The 13,408-nt window shown below is 65.8% G+C and overlaps 10 non-coding genes across 10 annotated transcripts; 6 read left to right on the top strand and 4 right to left on the bottom strand.

The window, feature by feature from the left end:
- Nucleotides 1-2,064: 2,064 nt before the first annotated feature.
- On the bottom strand, nt 2,065-2,135 carry TRNAG-GCC (transfer RNA glycine (anticodon GCC)). The gene has a single exon. It is a non-coding gene; the product is annotated as a tRNA-Gly (tRNA).
- A 1,780-nt stretch (nt 2,136-3,915) lies between these two features.
- Nucleotides 3,916-3,998, bottom strand: TRNAL-CAG (transfer RNA leucine (anticodon CAG)). The gene has a single exon. It is a non-coding gene; the product is annotated as a tRNA-Leu (tRNA).
- Nucleotides 3,999-4,578: 580 nt separating this feature from the next.
- TRNAD-GUC (transfer RNA aspartic acid (anticodon GUC)) lies at nt 4,579-4,650 on the top strand. The gene has a single exon. It is a non-coding gene; the product is annotated as a tRNA-Asp (tRNA).
- Nucleotides 4,651-5,442: 792 nt separating this feature from the next.
- Nucleotides 5,443-5,514, top strand: TRNAG-UCC (transfer RNA glycine (anticodon UCC)). Its single transcript has one exon. It is a non-coding gene; the product is annotated as a tRNA-Gly (tRNA).
- Nucleotides 5,515-5,780: 266 nt separating this feature from the next.
- TRNAE-CUC (transfer RNA glutamic acid (anticodon CUC)) lies at nt 5,781-5,852 on the top strand. The gene has a single exon. It is a non-coding gene; the product is annotated as a tRNA-Glu (tRNA).
- Nucleotides 5,853-9,035: 3,183 nt separating this feature from the next.
- Nucleotides 9,036-9,106, bottom strand: TRNAG-GCC (transfer RNA glycine (anticodon GCC)). Its single transcript has one exon. It is a non-coding gene; the product is annotated as a tRNA-Gly (tRNA).
- A 1,780-nt stretch (nt 9,107-10,886) lies between these two features.
- Nucleotides 10,887-10,969, bottom strand: TRNAL-CAG (transfer RNA leucine (anticodon CAG)). The gene has a single exon. It is a non-coding gene; the product is annotated as a tRNA-Leu (tRNA).
- Nucleotides 10,970-11,549: 580 nt separating this feature from the next.
- On the top strand, nt 11,550-11,621 carry TRNAD-GUC (transfer RNA aspartic acid (anticodon GUC)). The gene has a single exon. It is a non-coding gene; the product is annotated as a tRNA-Asp (tRNA).
- Nucleotides 11,622-12,413: 792 nt separating this feature from the next.
- Nucleotides 12,414-12,485, top strand: TRNAG-UCC (transfer RNA glycine (anticodon UCC)). Its single transcript has one exon. It is a non-coding gene; the product is annotated as a tRNA-Gly (tRNA).
- A 266-nt stretch (nt 12,486-12,751) lies between these two features.
- Nucleotides 12,752-12,823, top strand: TRNAE-CUC (transfer RNA glutamic acid (anticodon CUC)). The gene has a single exon. It is a non-coding gene; the product is annotated as a tRNA-Glu (tRNA).
- Nucleotides 12,824-13,408: the final 585 nt, after the last annotated feature.

Genomic DNA, 13,408 nt, shown 5'->3' with positions numbered 1-13,408 from the left:
CGCCACGAATATCCATTTCCACTTTTTTTTTTTTTAGTCATTCCCAAACCAACCCTGTTCCCACATAATGAGGGCCTCCTGTTTCCCCTTCCCGGCTACCCCGGGAAACGTCTATTCTCCTTTGTTGGTCTGGGAAGTTACCTGTTATACAGACGCGACGAAAGTAAAATCATACAACGTTTGTTGTTTTGGGTCTGGTTTACTTGACTCGGCGAATGTCTTCAAGGTTCATGCCTGTTGTGGCATGAGCATAACTTCATCCCTTGGGGTGGCCGTTCACGGGATTTGAAGAAAGAGATGGCTTTTGAAAAGGGCGATGGGGTGGATTCTGACTCCCGGCGACCCCATGTGTCTGAGAGTAGAACTGCACTCCGCGGGCTTTTCAGCGGCTTGGAATGTCAGGGCAGTAGAAGGCCAGGCATGGAAAGGCATAGCCTTGTGAGCAGGAACCCGTGTGATCATAGAGAAGCTTACTGTCACCCCAGGCACTTCCTTCCTGCCCCTGTTTTGTGAGTTGTGGATAGATGACCGCAGTGGAGGAAGCTGGCTGGTTGTTCGGGTGGCACGACACAAAGGACAGGGAAAGGTGAGGGAAACCCAAAAGAGGGGACAGACGTGTCCTGAGTGCTGGCAGGTGGGAGAAGGAGTCCAGATGTCAGAGTGTCCAAGCCGCCCTAGGGCAGGAGGGGGCGCAGCGAGTGCGGCCGCCCAGTCAGGTGCCGGCGCTGCAGAGGCTTGGGGGCTTCGGAGCATTATGCCAGGCCAGTGTGGAGATGAGGGTGGGGACATGGGAGGGGCGGGGGCGACCCTGGGGATGCCGGGGGTGGCCAGCCCGGTGGATGTGCGTCATCAGGGCAAGGCAAGGCGTTCGTGTGATAGAGGTCTGTGGTGGCGGGTCAGGCGGAGGCTGGAAGGACCACTAGATGGCTAGCTGGGTGGCGGGGGTGGGGGGGGAGTGTTGGGAGGGTGGGCTTAGGTCCCACCCAGATCCAAGGGCACGTCATGAGACTGGACCCGGCCAGACAAGGTTGCCCGCGGTGCTGTGCCTGAAGTCAGTCAACCTAAAGAGTGGGAGGTTGATTGGGGGCAAGGGTGCTGTCGAGAGAGAGCCAGCGTGAGACAGGGACCGGGAGACAGAGAGGGAGACAGAGATAGAGACAGAGACGGACGGACAGAAGAGGGAGCGAGAAACAGACAGACACACAGAGAGACACGCAGAGAGAGATTAGAAGAGAAGGGAAGAGAGAAAAACGTCTGGAAAAGGCCGTGAGGTCTTAGGGCGCGCGACTGGCCCAGAGGCTTAAACGTCCCTTTGTCAGGACACGGGAGTGCGTTAGGTGCGCGTTTGGGGCACCGTGGGGTGCGGTGGGGTGGGACGGGGGACTCAGTGGAGATTGAAAGAGGCCCGAGCAACAGATGCCTCCAGTGACCTTTGGCCAAAAGTTTGGATCGTGGTAAGGGGGAGGCGGGCAAGGAAGGGGCGTGTTTACCACTGTGTTGTGGAGGAGTGGGCTAAAGTGACTGTACTGACATGACTTTCATTTTCTCGTGCGCGATGATGACCAGGACACGGTAGGGGAGCGTAATGCGTTGCTTTTCCGAGTATGGATCCGGCCGTGCGACTTCCTTGGTAATGGTCCAGCAAGGATGGTGTCATTTTGGGAGCGTGGCCAGGAAGGGTGGTGAGATGGGAAGAGGCATGGAGTCCCCGCAGCCAAAGCCCGCGTGTTGCACGGTGGTCCTCCGTGAAGTGAAACGTGTGGCTAAGGTTTCGTCAGGGTGATGAAGAGAAAAGGGTGGCTGCCCGGGAGAAGTGTTGGGGCAGAGCCCACTGGCGGTCGGCGCCGGAGCGCGGTGTGCTTTCGGCCCCAGGGTGTGGGAGAGGCGCAGGGCGCTGGCACACTGGTGGGCTGGCTGCAGGTGGGAGCGGAGCCCCAGGGCTCTGGGAGAGTTGCCCCGAGTGTAGTAGGAGAGCCAGAGCGGAGCAGAGCAGAGCAAGCAGAGCAAGCACTGAGCAGGCGGCGGTGTGAATTGGGGCAGAGCGACCAAAAGGGGACAGGGGACTGCATGGGCCGGGAATCGAACCCGGGCCTCCCGCGTGGCAGGCGAGAATTCTACCACTGAACCACCCATGCGCTGCCGGCGTCCGGGCGGCTGGCTCCAGCCTGTGCCCCTGCCCTGTCTTCGCTGGCCCGCCGCTGGGCTCAGGACGCTGCTCACTACCTGGCCGGAGCGTCTGTCTCTCTGCTCCCCTAGAGCTAGGCAGGCGGCGGCGGCCAGCCTGGGGCCGGCGGCCTGGTGCGGGTGGGCGGGACGGGCGGGCAAGGGAAGGGGTCTGGGCGACCGACGTGGAAGAGAGGCAGGTGCCAGGCGTGTCGAGGGTCCTGGACGGAGGCGGAGGGAGAGAGGTAGTCCCTGCCCATCCCGTGGCTGGGAGGAAGCCTAGAGCCCGAAGGAGCCTGGTCGGCCAGCGCCAATCCCAGCCAGGCCAGGTGGCCTGTGGCGCGCAGAGGTGCTCACAGCTGTCCCGGCGGCGACCCCCGGCATGCACCCCCAGGACCCCCTTGGGCGGCCAGTTTTCTGGCCCGTGCTTGGGGGTGTGGGCACAGGAGGTCCGGGAGCAAGGGAGCGGGACGCCTGCATCCTCCTGTGGCGGCTGCCTGCCAGCGGCGGGACGTCGGACAAAGTGGCCACAGCGGTCTGAGCCTGCCTTCCGCCCTCCGTCCTCCGGCCAGCCGCACTCCTTAGGATGCTGTGCTGGAGGGGGTGGGTTGTGGAGCGGGAGCCGGCCCACCCATCGAAAGAGCTCTTCGGCAGCAGAGAGGTCGTTGGCGCGGTGGGTCTGCTCCCAGGCAGCGGCTACCCGCGTGGAACTGGGATGTGGCACGCCCGAGGTGGACCGGGCCCTGTGCCCGGCTCTGGCTTCTCCTCGCCAGCCGGTGGTGGGGCTGAAAATGCAGCGGCATGGCCGGTGTGGGGAGGCAAGGTCCCCAAACTCAACAAGCGCGGAGACCACGGGCTGAAGAGAGGGCGCAGCGGGTGTTAGTGGGAAGGGGATTCGGGGCGGGAGAGAGGAATGGGCAGGAGGCTGGTGTGGAAAGGGCGGGATGATGGCCAAGGTTTTGGGTGGTGTGGTGCTGCTTGCAGCAGCGCAGGGCAAAAGCGAGTTGCTGCTGTTCAGCGGGCAGAAAGTGGAGGACCACCGGGGAGGGCTTTCCACACGGGCCAGATGGAGCCCACAGACACACGCAGGCAAACGGGGCTAAAGACCAGGGGCGGATTAACCAGGAAGGCCGGTGAGCAGCGGCTTGCGTTGAGCCAGGGTCGCGCGCACGGGCGGGCTCCACTGTATTGGCTCCCTACTCTGTGGTGAGCGGTTTCAAGTGGGCTTCACCACATCCTTGCTGCGGTGGGAGAGCGGTGAGATCGTGAGCTGCAGATTGGTGGGAAGCCTAACAATTGGACCCGTGCCTACCTTGCTTGTTGGGTAATCGGGGCCTGACAAAGACAGAGAGAGAGGGAGAGGGAGAGGGAGAGGTGAAAGACAGAGGGAAGAGGGAAAGGGCGAGGGCAGAGAGAGGACAGGGGTAAGAGAGAGGAGGTAGCTGCGATGGGAAGTCGAGAAACCGCGCGGATGCGGGGGCAGGCAGGTAGGAGGGGTGCGTTTCATGGTGGGCAGTTGGGCTGGGGCTGGCCGGAAAGGCAGTTACCAGAGGGGTTCAAGGCGCTGGAGCATCCTAGCTGTCAGGGATGTGCCTGACAAGTTAGGGTGTCGGAGCGGGGTGGGGCCACGGGCTGGAGGCTGGAGAGGCAGAAGGATTGCACGGCCCGAGCGTGGACAGTCGCCCAGTAAAGGGCAGAGACGCGTGTGGTGAAGGCTGGGGACAGTAGGTGGCTGTTGCCAAGAGGTTGTCTTGTCAGGAGTGGGATTCGAACCCACGCCTCCAGGGGAGACTGCGACCTGAACGCAGCGCCTTAGACCGCTCGGCCATCCTGACGGCGGCTGTGGGCGCGTCGCCGCTGGCCCGGCTGCGACGCCGCGCCAACGCCGGTGCCCTGGGCCGGTCGGCGCGCCTCCTGGACGGCCTTGCGGCTGCGCGACCGACGGACGGACGGACGGACGGACGGACGGACGGACGGCGCGCGCGAAGGCTCGGAGCCGAGCGCCACCAAGGCCGGCCGACCCGGCGAGGTGCCCGGCCAACTCCCCCACGCACCGTCCCCCGGGCCCCGCCAGCCGCTGCCCCGGCCTCCGTCCTCACGTCAGCTCTCGCGCCCACCAATGCCTCCTCCTCCTCGCAGACGTTTTCTGCCCGCTCGATCCCCTTTCTTTCTCCCGGCGCTTTCGCCGCCGTGGAGGGAAGCGGCCGCCGCGCACGCGGAGCTTCGGTATCCCCCGGGCCCGGCCCGGGTGCCAGGCTGCGTGGACGGCGAGGATGGAGGTGGGCGGGGCGCGCTCTGTCGCCGAGCATGCAGCGAGCAGGGGGCAGGAAGAGGCGTCGGCGTCGGAGTCGGAGTCGGCGTGGTGTGCAGCGGCGGCGGCGGGAGAGCGTTCCGCACCCCGGACGGCCACCGCCGTCCTCGTTAGTATAGTGGTGAGTATCCCCGCCTGTCACGCGGGAGACCGGGGTTCGATTCCCCGACGGGGAGGCAGACGCCCTTTTTGGCCTCTGCCGCCACGCACCCGGCGCCCGCTCTCAGACCCAGTGGCCGGCGCAATGCCCTGCCCTGCCCTGCCCCGCCCTGCCCTGCCCTCCGCGCTCCACCTGGGCCCTTGGCGTCATCCTCTGCGGGGCACAGCCCACCCTCCGCCCACCTTCCCTTCCAATCCTCCTGGCCAAGGCGCCTGGTCGCCCGCCAGCCACAGCAGCCTTCTCGGGTCCCGGCAGCGCTTGAGGAGCGGCCCGTCCCCAGCGGATGGGTGTCTTTCGCCTCCCGGCTCAGGGTCGCCGACCGCCGCCCAGCGACTCCGGCTCCCAGGTGCCAGGTGGAGAGCGGCCTGTCGGAGATGTGCACCGTCTCGGTGCCGGCTGTGGCCTAGCCGAGCGTCGCCGAGCGGCCGCGACGTGGCGGAGAATGGAAGGGGCTTGGCGAGCCGGGGGTGTGGAGCAGGCGTGCCCCGGGGGCAGGCCGCAGCCGGGAGCTCAGGGCCGGGGGTGGGGGGCCGCGCGCCCTGGAGCGCCCCGCTGCGGGCGGGAGGCCGGAGGAAGCGAGCGGGAGAGCGCCCCCCAGCGGCGGGGCTGAGGAGGGCGGGGCGGGGGCGTGTGGAGAGCGGCGGGGCTCGGCTGGCGCCGGGCGGCGGCTGGTGGTGCTGTGAGGGCCCGGAGCCGCGGACGGGTGAGCCAGGCGTCGAGAAGGGTCTGCGCCCGGCGGCGGGCGGCGGCGGCGGCAGCACGCTGGTGCGAGTTCCGCGCGGCATCTTGGGCTTGTCTGGGCCGTGCGGCGTTGGTGGTATAGTGGTGAGCATAGCTGCCTTCCAAGCAGTTGACCCGGGTTCGATTCCCGGCCAACGCAGTGGGCTGACTTTTTGCCAGAGGCCCAGCCCAGGGCCGTCTTGCCAGGTATGGCTGACGGAGTCAGCACTTGGCTCGGTGTGTATGTGTGGGAGAAGGAAGGAGGCGCCCAGCGTTTTGGGGGTGCTGCGAGCAAGAGAAAAGGGCGCGGAGTGCCAGGGGAGGCCGGGCCGGGCGACTGGAGGCCGGAGCAAGGTCCACGGCTGGGGCCGAGGGGTGCGGAGGCGCTGAGTGCAGGTGGCGCAGGCAGGACGGGTGTCCCGACGCTCCCTGGTGGTCTAGTGGTTAGGATTCGGCGCTCTCACCGCCGCGGCCCGGGTTCGATTCCCGGTCAGGGAAGCCGTTCTTCTTCCTCTCTGCCCACAAACAACTTGCCGCGCACCTCCCTCCACACCTGCCTTTTAGCCAACGCTTGCAGGCCCAGCACACCGCCTGGCCCGCTGCCGCCACCAATGCCATCCGATCCTTTTCGACCCGCTCGCCCACCACAGGCCTACTTGCTCGTCCGCCCTGGCGCTGGCGCTGGCGCTGGCGCTGGCGCTGGCGCTGGCGCAGGCGCTCGCGTTCTCTGGCATCTGTCAGCCCCAAAGCCCACAGGCCAGGACAGCCTCTGGCCGGCAGTGGCCAGGAGCGGAGCCCGCGTCCTCGCTGCTGCCAGCGCGCGCCCTGGCGCGTGCTTGCATTTGGCTCAGCTACCAGGCCAGACCTGGGCTGGGGGAGCCAAGCTTGTGAAGGCCCAGACCCTGAGCAGGGCGACGGCGGCCGGGAGACAGAAGAACGTGAAAGGGGAATCTGGGAATGCCCGGCCAGCTGGGGGGGTCCGGGTGGGGTCGGAGGGGGGGGGATGAGAGTAAGGGGGAGAGAGGAATGTGAGACCGGGGGCCGTCGGGGAAATGGACATGCCCAACGGCTGAGGGGCGGTGGCAGCAGGTAGCCTTCCCCGACTCTCTAACACGACGGTATTAGCAAGGCGCCAACAGATCTCAGCGTGGACACAAATTGACCGAGAACACCCCTACTCCCGCCCCCCGGATTGTACGACCCATGCATTTTATCCCACTCCTGCCTTATCGCATATCTATCCCGGTGTCCATCCCCCCTTCCACCCCGAGCGTCCCTCTCGTTAACTCATCGATGATGCCGCGCCTGGTAGATGGCAGACGGCAGTCATCCGCGTCTTGCAAGGCCTGCGGACAGAGAGGGTCTAATATTTGCTTCAAGACTCTTTTTCTTAGAAATCAAGTTTGCACGCAAGGAAACGCACAAGCCTCACGCCAGACAGTCGTTCCTTGGGTATCTTCGTGGTTCTCTTCCCACTCACCTCCCCTTCCCGCTCTCTCTGTCTTTAATTGTGGTGAAAGTATACGTAAGACAGAATATATCATTTTCACCATTTCTGAGTGCAGAATTCAGTGGCTTTAAGGACGTTCGCCGTCTTTTCTAACCGCCACGAATATCCATTTCCACTTTTTTTTTTTTTTTTAGTCATTCCCAAACCAACCCTGTTCCCACATAATGAGGGCCTCCTGTTTCCCCTTCCCGGCTACCCCGGGAAACGTCTATTCTCCTTTGTTGGTCTGGGAAGTTACCTGTTATACAGACGCGACGAAAGTAAAATCATACAACGTTTGTTGTTTTGGGTCTGGTTTACTTGACTCGGCGAATGTCTTCAAGGTTCATGCCTGTTGTGGCATGAGCATAACTTCATCCCTTGGGGTGGCCGTTCACGGGATTTGAAGAAAGAGATGGCTTTTGAAAAGGGCGATGGGGTGGATTCTGACTCCCGGCGACCCCATGTGTCTGAGAGTAGAACTGCACTCCGCGGGCTTTTCAGCGGCTTGGAATGTCAGGGCAGTAGAAGGCCAGGCATGGAAAGGCATAGCCTTGTGAGCAGGAACCCGTGTGATCATAGAGAAGCTTACTGTCACCCCAGGCACTTCCTTCCTGCCCCTGTTTTGTGAGTTGTGGATAGATGACCGCAGTGGAGGAAGCTGGCTGGTTGTTCGGGTGGCACGACACAAAGGACAGGGAAAGGTGAGGGAAACCCAAAAGAGGGGACAGACGTGTCCTGAGTGCTGGCAGGTGGGAGAAGGAGTCCAGATGTCAGAGTGTCCAAGCCGCCCTAGGGCAGGAGGGGGCGCAGCGAGTGCGGCCGCCCAGTCAGGTGCCGGCGCTGCAGAGGCTTGGGGGCTTCGGAGCATTATGCCAGGCCAGTGTGGAGATGAGGGTGGGGACATGGGAGGGGCGGGGGCGACCCTGGGGATGCCGGGGGTGGCCAGCCCGGTGGATGTGCGTCATCAGGGCAAGGCAAGGCGTTCGTGTGATAGAGGTCTGTGGTGGCGGGTCAGGCGGAGGCTGGAAGGACCACTAGATGGCTAGCTGGGTGGCGGGGGTGGGGGGGGAGTGTTGGGAGGGTGGGCTTAGGTCCCACCCAGATCCAAGGGCACGTCATGAGACTGGACCCGGCCAGACAAGGTTGCCCGCGGTGCTGTGCCTGAAGTCAGTCAACCTAAAGAGTGGGAGGTTGATTGGGGGCAAGGGTGCTGTCGAGAGAGAGCCAGCGTGAGACAGGGGCCGGGAGACAGAGAGGGAGACAGAGATAGAGACAGAGACGGACGGGCAGAAGAGGGAGCGAGAAACAGACAGACACACAGAGAGACACGCAGAGAGAGATTAGAAGAGAAGGGAAGAGAGAAAAACGTCTGGAAAAGGCCGTGAGGTCTTAGGGCGCGCGACTGGCCCAGAGGCTTAAACGTCCCTTTGTCAGGACACGGGAGTGCGTTAGGTGCGCGTTTGGGGCACCGTGGGGTGCGGTGGGGTGGGACGGGGGACTCAGTGGAGATTGAAAGAGGCCCGAGCAACAGATGCCTCCAGTGACCTTTGGCCAAAAGTTTGGATCGTGGTAAGGGGGAGGCGGGCAAGGAAGGGGCGTGTTTACCACTGTGTTGTGGAGGAGTGGGCTAAAGTGACTGTACTGACATGACTTTCATTTTCTCGTGCGCGATGATGACCAGGACACGGTAGGGGAGCGTAATGCGCTGCTTTTCCGAGTATGGATCCGGCCGTGCGACTTCCTTGGTAATGGTCCAGCAAGGATGGTGTCATTTTGGGAGCGTGGCCAGGAAGGGTGGTGAGATGGGAAGAGGCATGGAGTCCCCGCAGCCAAAGCCCGCGTGTTGCACGGTGGTCCTCCGTGAAGTGAAACGTGTGGCTAAGGTTTCGTCAGGGTGATGAAGAGAAAAGGGTGGCTGCCCGGGAGAAGTGTTGGGGCAGAGCCCACTGGCGGTCGGCGCCGGAGCGCGGTGTGCTTTCGGCCCCAGGGTGTGGGAGAGGCGCAGGGCGCTGGCACACTGGTGGGCTGGCTGCAGGTGGGAGCGGAGCCCCAGGGCTCTGGGAGAGTTGCCCCGAGTGTAGTAGGAGAGCCAGAGCGGAGCAGAGCAGAGCAGAGCAGAGCAAGCAGAGCAAGCACTGAGCAGGCGGCGGTGTGAATTGGGGCAGAGCGACCAAAAGGGGACAGGGGACTGCATGGGCCGGGAATCGAACCCGGGCCTCCCGCGTGGCAGGCGAGAATTCTACCACTGAACCACCCATGCGCTGCCGGCGTCCGGGCGGCTGGCTCCAGCCTGTGCCCCTGCCCTGTCTTCGCTGGCCCGCCGCTGGGCTCAGGACGCTGCTCACTACCTGGCCGGAGCGTCTGTCTCTCTGCTCCCCTAGAGCTAGGCAGGCGGCGGCGGCCAGCCTGGGGCCGGCGGCCTGGTGCGGGTGGGCGGGACGGGCGGGCAAGGGAAGGGGTCTGGGCGACCGACGTGGAAGAGAGGCAGGTGCCAGGCGTGTCGAGGGTCCTGGACGGAGGCGGAGGGAGAGAGGTAGTCCCTGCCCATCCCGTGGCTGGGAGGAAGCCTAGAGCCCGAAGGAGCCTGGTCGGCCAGCGCCAATCCCAGCCAGGCCAGGTGGCCTGTGGCGCGCAGAGGTGCTCACAGCTGTCCCGGCGGCGACCCCCGGCATGCACCCCCAGGACCCCCTTGGGCGGCCAGTTTTCTTGCCCGTGCTTGGGGGTGTGGGCACAGGAGGTCCGGGAGCAAGGGAGCGGGACGCCTGCATCCTCCTGTGGCGGCTGCCTGCCAGCGGCGGGACGTCGGACAAAGTGGCCACAGCGGTCTGAGCCTGCCTTCCGCCCTCCGTCCTCCGGCCAGCCGCACTCCTTAGGATGCTGTGCTGGAGGGGGTGGGTTGTGGAGCGGGAGCCGGCCCACCCATCGAAAGAGCTCTTCGGCAGCAGAGAGGTCGTTGGCGCGGTGGGTCTGCTCCCAGGCAGCGGCTACCCGCGTGGAACTGGGATGTGGCACGCCCGAGGTGGACCGGGCCCTGTGCCCGGCTCTGGCTTCTCCTCGCCAGCCGGTGGTGGGGCTGAAAATGCAGCGGCATGGCCGGTGTGGGGAGGCAAGGTCCCCAAACTCAACAAGCGCGGAGACCACGGGCTGAAGAGAGGGCGCAGCGGGTGTTAGTGGGAAGGGGATTCGGGGCGGGAGAGAGGAATGGGCAGGAGGCTGGTGTGGAAAGGGCGGGATGATGGCCAAGGTCTTGGGTGGTGTGGTGCTGCTTGCAGCAGCGCAGGGCAAAAGCGAGTTGCTGCTGTTCAGCGGGCAGAAAGTGGAGGACCACCGGGGAGGGCTTTCCACACGGGCCAGATGGAGCCCACAGACACACGCAGGCAAACGGGGCTAAAGACCAGGGGCGGATTAACCAGGAAGGCCGGTGAGCAGCGGCTTGCGTTGAGCCAGGGTCGCGCGCACGGGCGGGCTCCACTGTATTGGCTCCCTACTCTGTGGTGAGCGGTTTCAAGTGGGCTTCACCACATCCTTGCTGCGGTGGGAGAGCGGTGAGATCGTGAGCTGCAGATTGGTGGGAAGCCTAACAATTGGACCCGTGCCTACCTTGCTTGTTGGGTAATCGGGGCCTGACAAAGACAGAGAGAGAGGGAGAGGGAGAGGGAGAGGTGAAAGACAGAGGGAAGAGGTAAAGGGCGAGGGCAGAGAGAGGACAGGGGTAAGAGAGAGGAGGTAGCTGCGATGGGAAGTCGAGAAACCGCGCGGATGCGGGGACAGGCAGGTAGGAGGGGTGCGTTTCATGGTGGGCAGTTGGGCTGGGGCTGGCCGGAAAGGCAGTTACCAGAGGGGTTCAAGGCGCTGGAGCATCCTAGCTGTCAGGGATGTGCCTGACAAGTTAGGGTGTCGGAGCGGGGTGGGGCCACGGGCTGGAGGCTGGAGAGGCAGAAGGGTTGCACGGCCCGAGCGTGGACAGTCGCCCAGTAAAGGGCAGAGACGCGTGTGGTGAAGGCTGGGGACAGTAGGTGGCTGTTGCCAAAAGGTTGTCTTGTCAGGAGTGGGATTCGAACCCACGCCTCCAGGGGAGACTGCGACCTGAACGCAGCGCCTTAGACCGCTCGGCCATCCTGACGGCGGCTGTGGGCGCGTCGCCGCTGGCCCGGCTGCGACGCCGCGCCAACGCCGGTGCCCTGGGCCGGTCGGCGCGCCTCCTGGACGGCCTTGCGGCTGCGCGACCGACGGACGGACGGACGGACGGACGGACGGACGGACGGCGCGCGCGAAGGCTCGGAGCCGAGCGCCACCAAGGCCGGCCGACCCGGCGAGGTGCCCGGCCAACTCCCCCACGCACCGTCCCCCGGGCCCCGCCAGCCGCTGCCCCGGCCTCCGTCCTCACGTCAGCTCTCGCGCCCACCAATGCCTCCTCCTCCTCGCAGACGTTTTCTGCCCGCTCGATCCCCTTTCTTTCTCCCGGCGCTTTCGCCGCCGTGGAGGGAAGCGGCCGCCGCGCACGCGGAGCTTCGGTATCCCCCGGGCCCGGCCCGGGTGCCAGGCTGCGTGGACGGCGAGGATGGAGGTGGGCGGGGCGCGCTCTGTCGCCGAGCATGCAGCGAGCAGGGGGCAGGAAGAGGCGTCGGCGTCGGAGTCGGAGTCGGCGTGGTGTGCAGCGGCGGCGGCGGGAGAGCGTTCCGCACCCCGGACGGCCACCGCCGTCCTCGTTAGTATAGTGGTGAGTATCCCCGCCTGTCACGCGGGAGACCGGGGTTCGATTCCCCGACGGGGAGGCAGACGCCCTTTTTGGCCTCTGCCGCCACGCACCCGGCGCCCGCTCTCAGACCCAGTGGCCGGCGCAATGCCCTGCCCTGCCCTGCCCCGCCCTGCCCTGCCCTCCGCGCTCCACCTGGGCCCTTGGCGTCATCCTCTGCGGGGCACAGCCCACCCTCCGCCCACCTTCCCTTCCAATCCTCCTGGCCAAGGCGCCTGGTCGCCCGCCAGCCACAGCAGCCTTCTCGGGTCCCGGCAGCGCTTGAGGAGCGGCCCGTCCCCAGCGGATGGGTGTCTTCCGCCCCCCGGCTCAGGGTCGCCGACCGCCGCCCAGCGACTCCGGCTCCCAGGTGCCAGGTGGAGAGCGGCCTGTCGGAGATGTGCACCGTCTCGGTGCCGGCTGTGGCCTAGCCGAGCGTCGCCGAGCGGCCGCGACGTGGCGGAGAATGGAAGGGGCTTGGCGAGCCGGGGGTGTGGAGCAGGCGTGCCCCGGGGGCAGGCCGCAGCCGGGAGCTCAGGGCCGGGGGTGGGGGGCCGCGCGCCCTGGAGCGCCCCGCTGCGGGCGGGAGGCCGGAGGAAGCGAGCGGGAGAGCGCCCCCCAGCGGCGGGGCTGAGGAGGGCGGGGCGGGGGCGTGTGGAGAGCGGCGGGGCTCGGCTGGCGCCGGGCGGCGGCTGGTGGTGCTGTGAGGGCCCGGAGCCGCGGACGGGTGAGCCAGGCGTCGAGAAGGGTCTGCGCCCGGCGGCGGGCGGCGGCGGCGGCAGCACGCTGGTGCGAGTTCCGTGCGGCATCTTGGGCTTGTCTGGGCCGTGCGGCGTTGGTGGTATAGTGGTGAGCATAGCTGCCTTCCAAGCAGTTGACCCGGGTTCGATTTCCGGCCAACGCAGTGGGCTGACTTTTTGCCAGAGGCCCAGCCCAGGGCCGTCTTGCCAGGTATGGCTGACGGAGTCGGCACTTGGCTCGGTGTGTATGTGTGGGAGAAGGAAGGAGGCGCCCAGCGTTTTGGGGGTGCTGCGAGCAAGAGAAAAGGGCGCGGAGTGCCAGGGGAGGCCGGGCCGGGCGACTGGAGGCCGGAGCAAGGTCCACGGCTGGGGCCGAGGGGTGCGGAGGCGCTGAGTGCAGGTGGCGCAGGCAGGACGGGTGTCCCGACGCTCCCTGGTGGTCTAGTGGTTAGGATTCGGCGCTCTCACCGCCGCGGCCCGGGTTCGATTCCCGGTCAGGGAAGCCGTTCTTCTTCCTCTCTGCCCACAAACAACTTGCCGCGCACCTCCCTCCACACCTGCCTTTTAGCCAACGCTTGCAGGCCCAGCACACCGCCTGGCCCGCTGCCGCCACCAATGCCATCCGATCCTTTTCGACCCGCTCGCCCACCACAGGCCTACTTGCTCGTCCGCCCTGGCGCTGGCGCTGGCGCTGGCGCTGGCGCAGGCGCTCGCGTTCTCTGGCATCTGTCAGCCCCAAAGCCCACAGGCCAGGACAGCCTCTGGCCGGCGGTGGCCAGGAGCGGAGCCCGCGTCCTCGCTGCTGCCAGCGCGCGCCCTGGCGCGTGCTTGCATTTGGCTCAGCTACCAGGCCAGACCTGGGCTGGGGGAGCCAAGCTTGTGAAGGCCCAGATCCTGAGCAGGGCGACGGCGGCCGGGAGACAGAAGAACGTGAAAGGGGAATCTGGGAATGCCCGGCCAGCTGGGGGGGTCCGGGTGGGGTCGGAGGGGGGGGGATGAGAGTAAGGGGGAGAGAGGAATGTGAGACCGGGGGCCGTCGGGGAAATGGACATGCCCAACGGCTGAGGGGCGGTGGCAGCAGGTAGCC

The sequence above is a fragment of the Loxodonta africana genome, unplaced genomic scaffold (genome assembly GCF_030014295.1).
Source record: "Loxodonta africana isolate mLoxAfr1 unplaced genomic scaffold, mLoxAfr1.hap2 scaffold_671, whole genome shotgun sequence".
In the NCBI taxonomy this organism is placed as follows: Eukaryota; Metazoa; Chordata; class Mammalia; order Proboscidea; family Elephantidae; genus Loxodonta; species Loxodonta africana.
The sequence above is the reverse complement of the archived record's forward strand: the minus strand, read 5'-3'. Positions and strand labels throughout refer to the sequence as shown.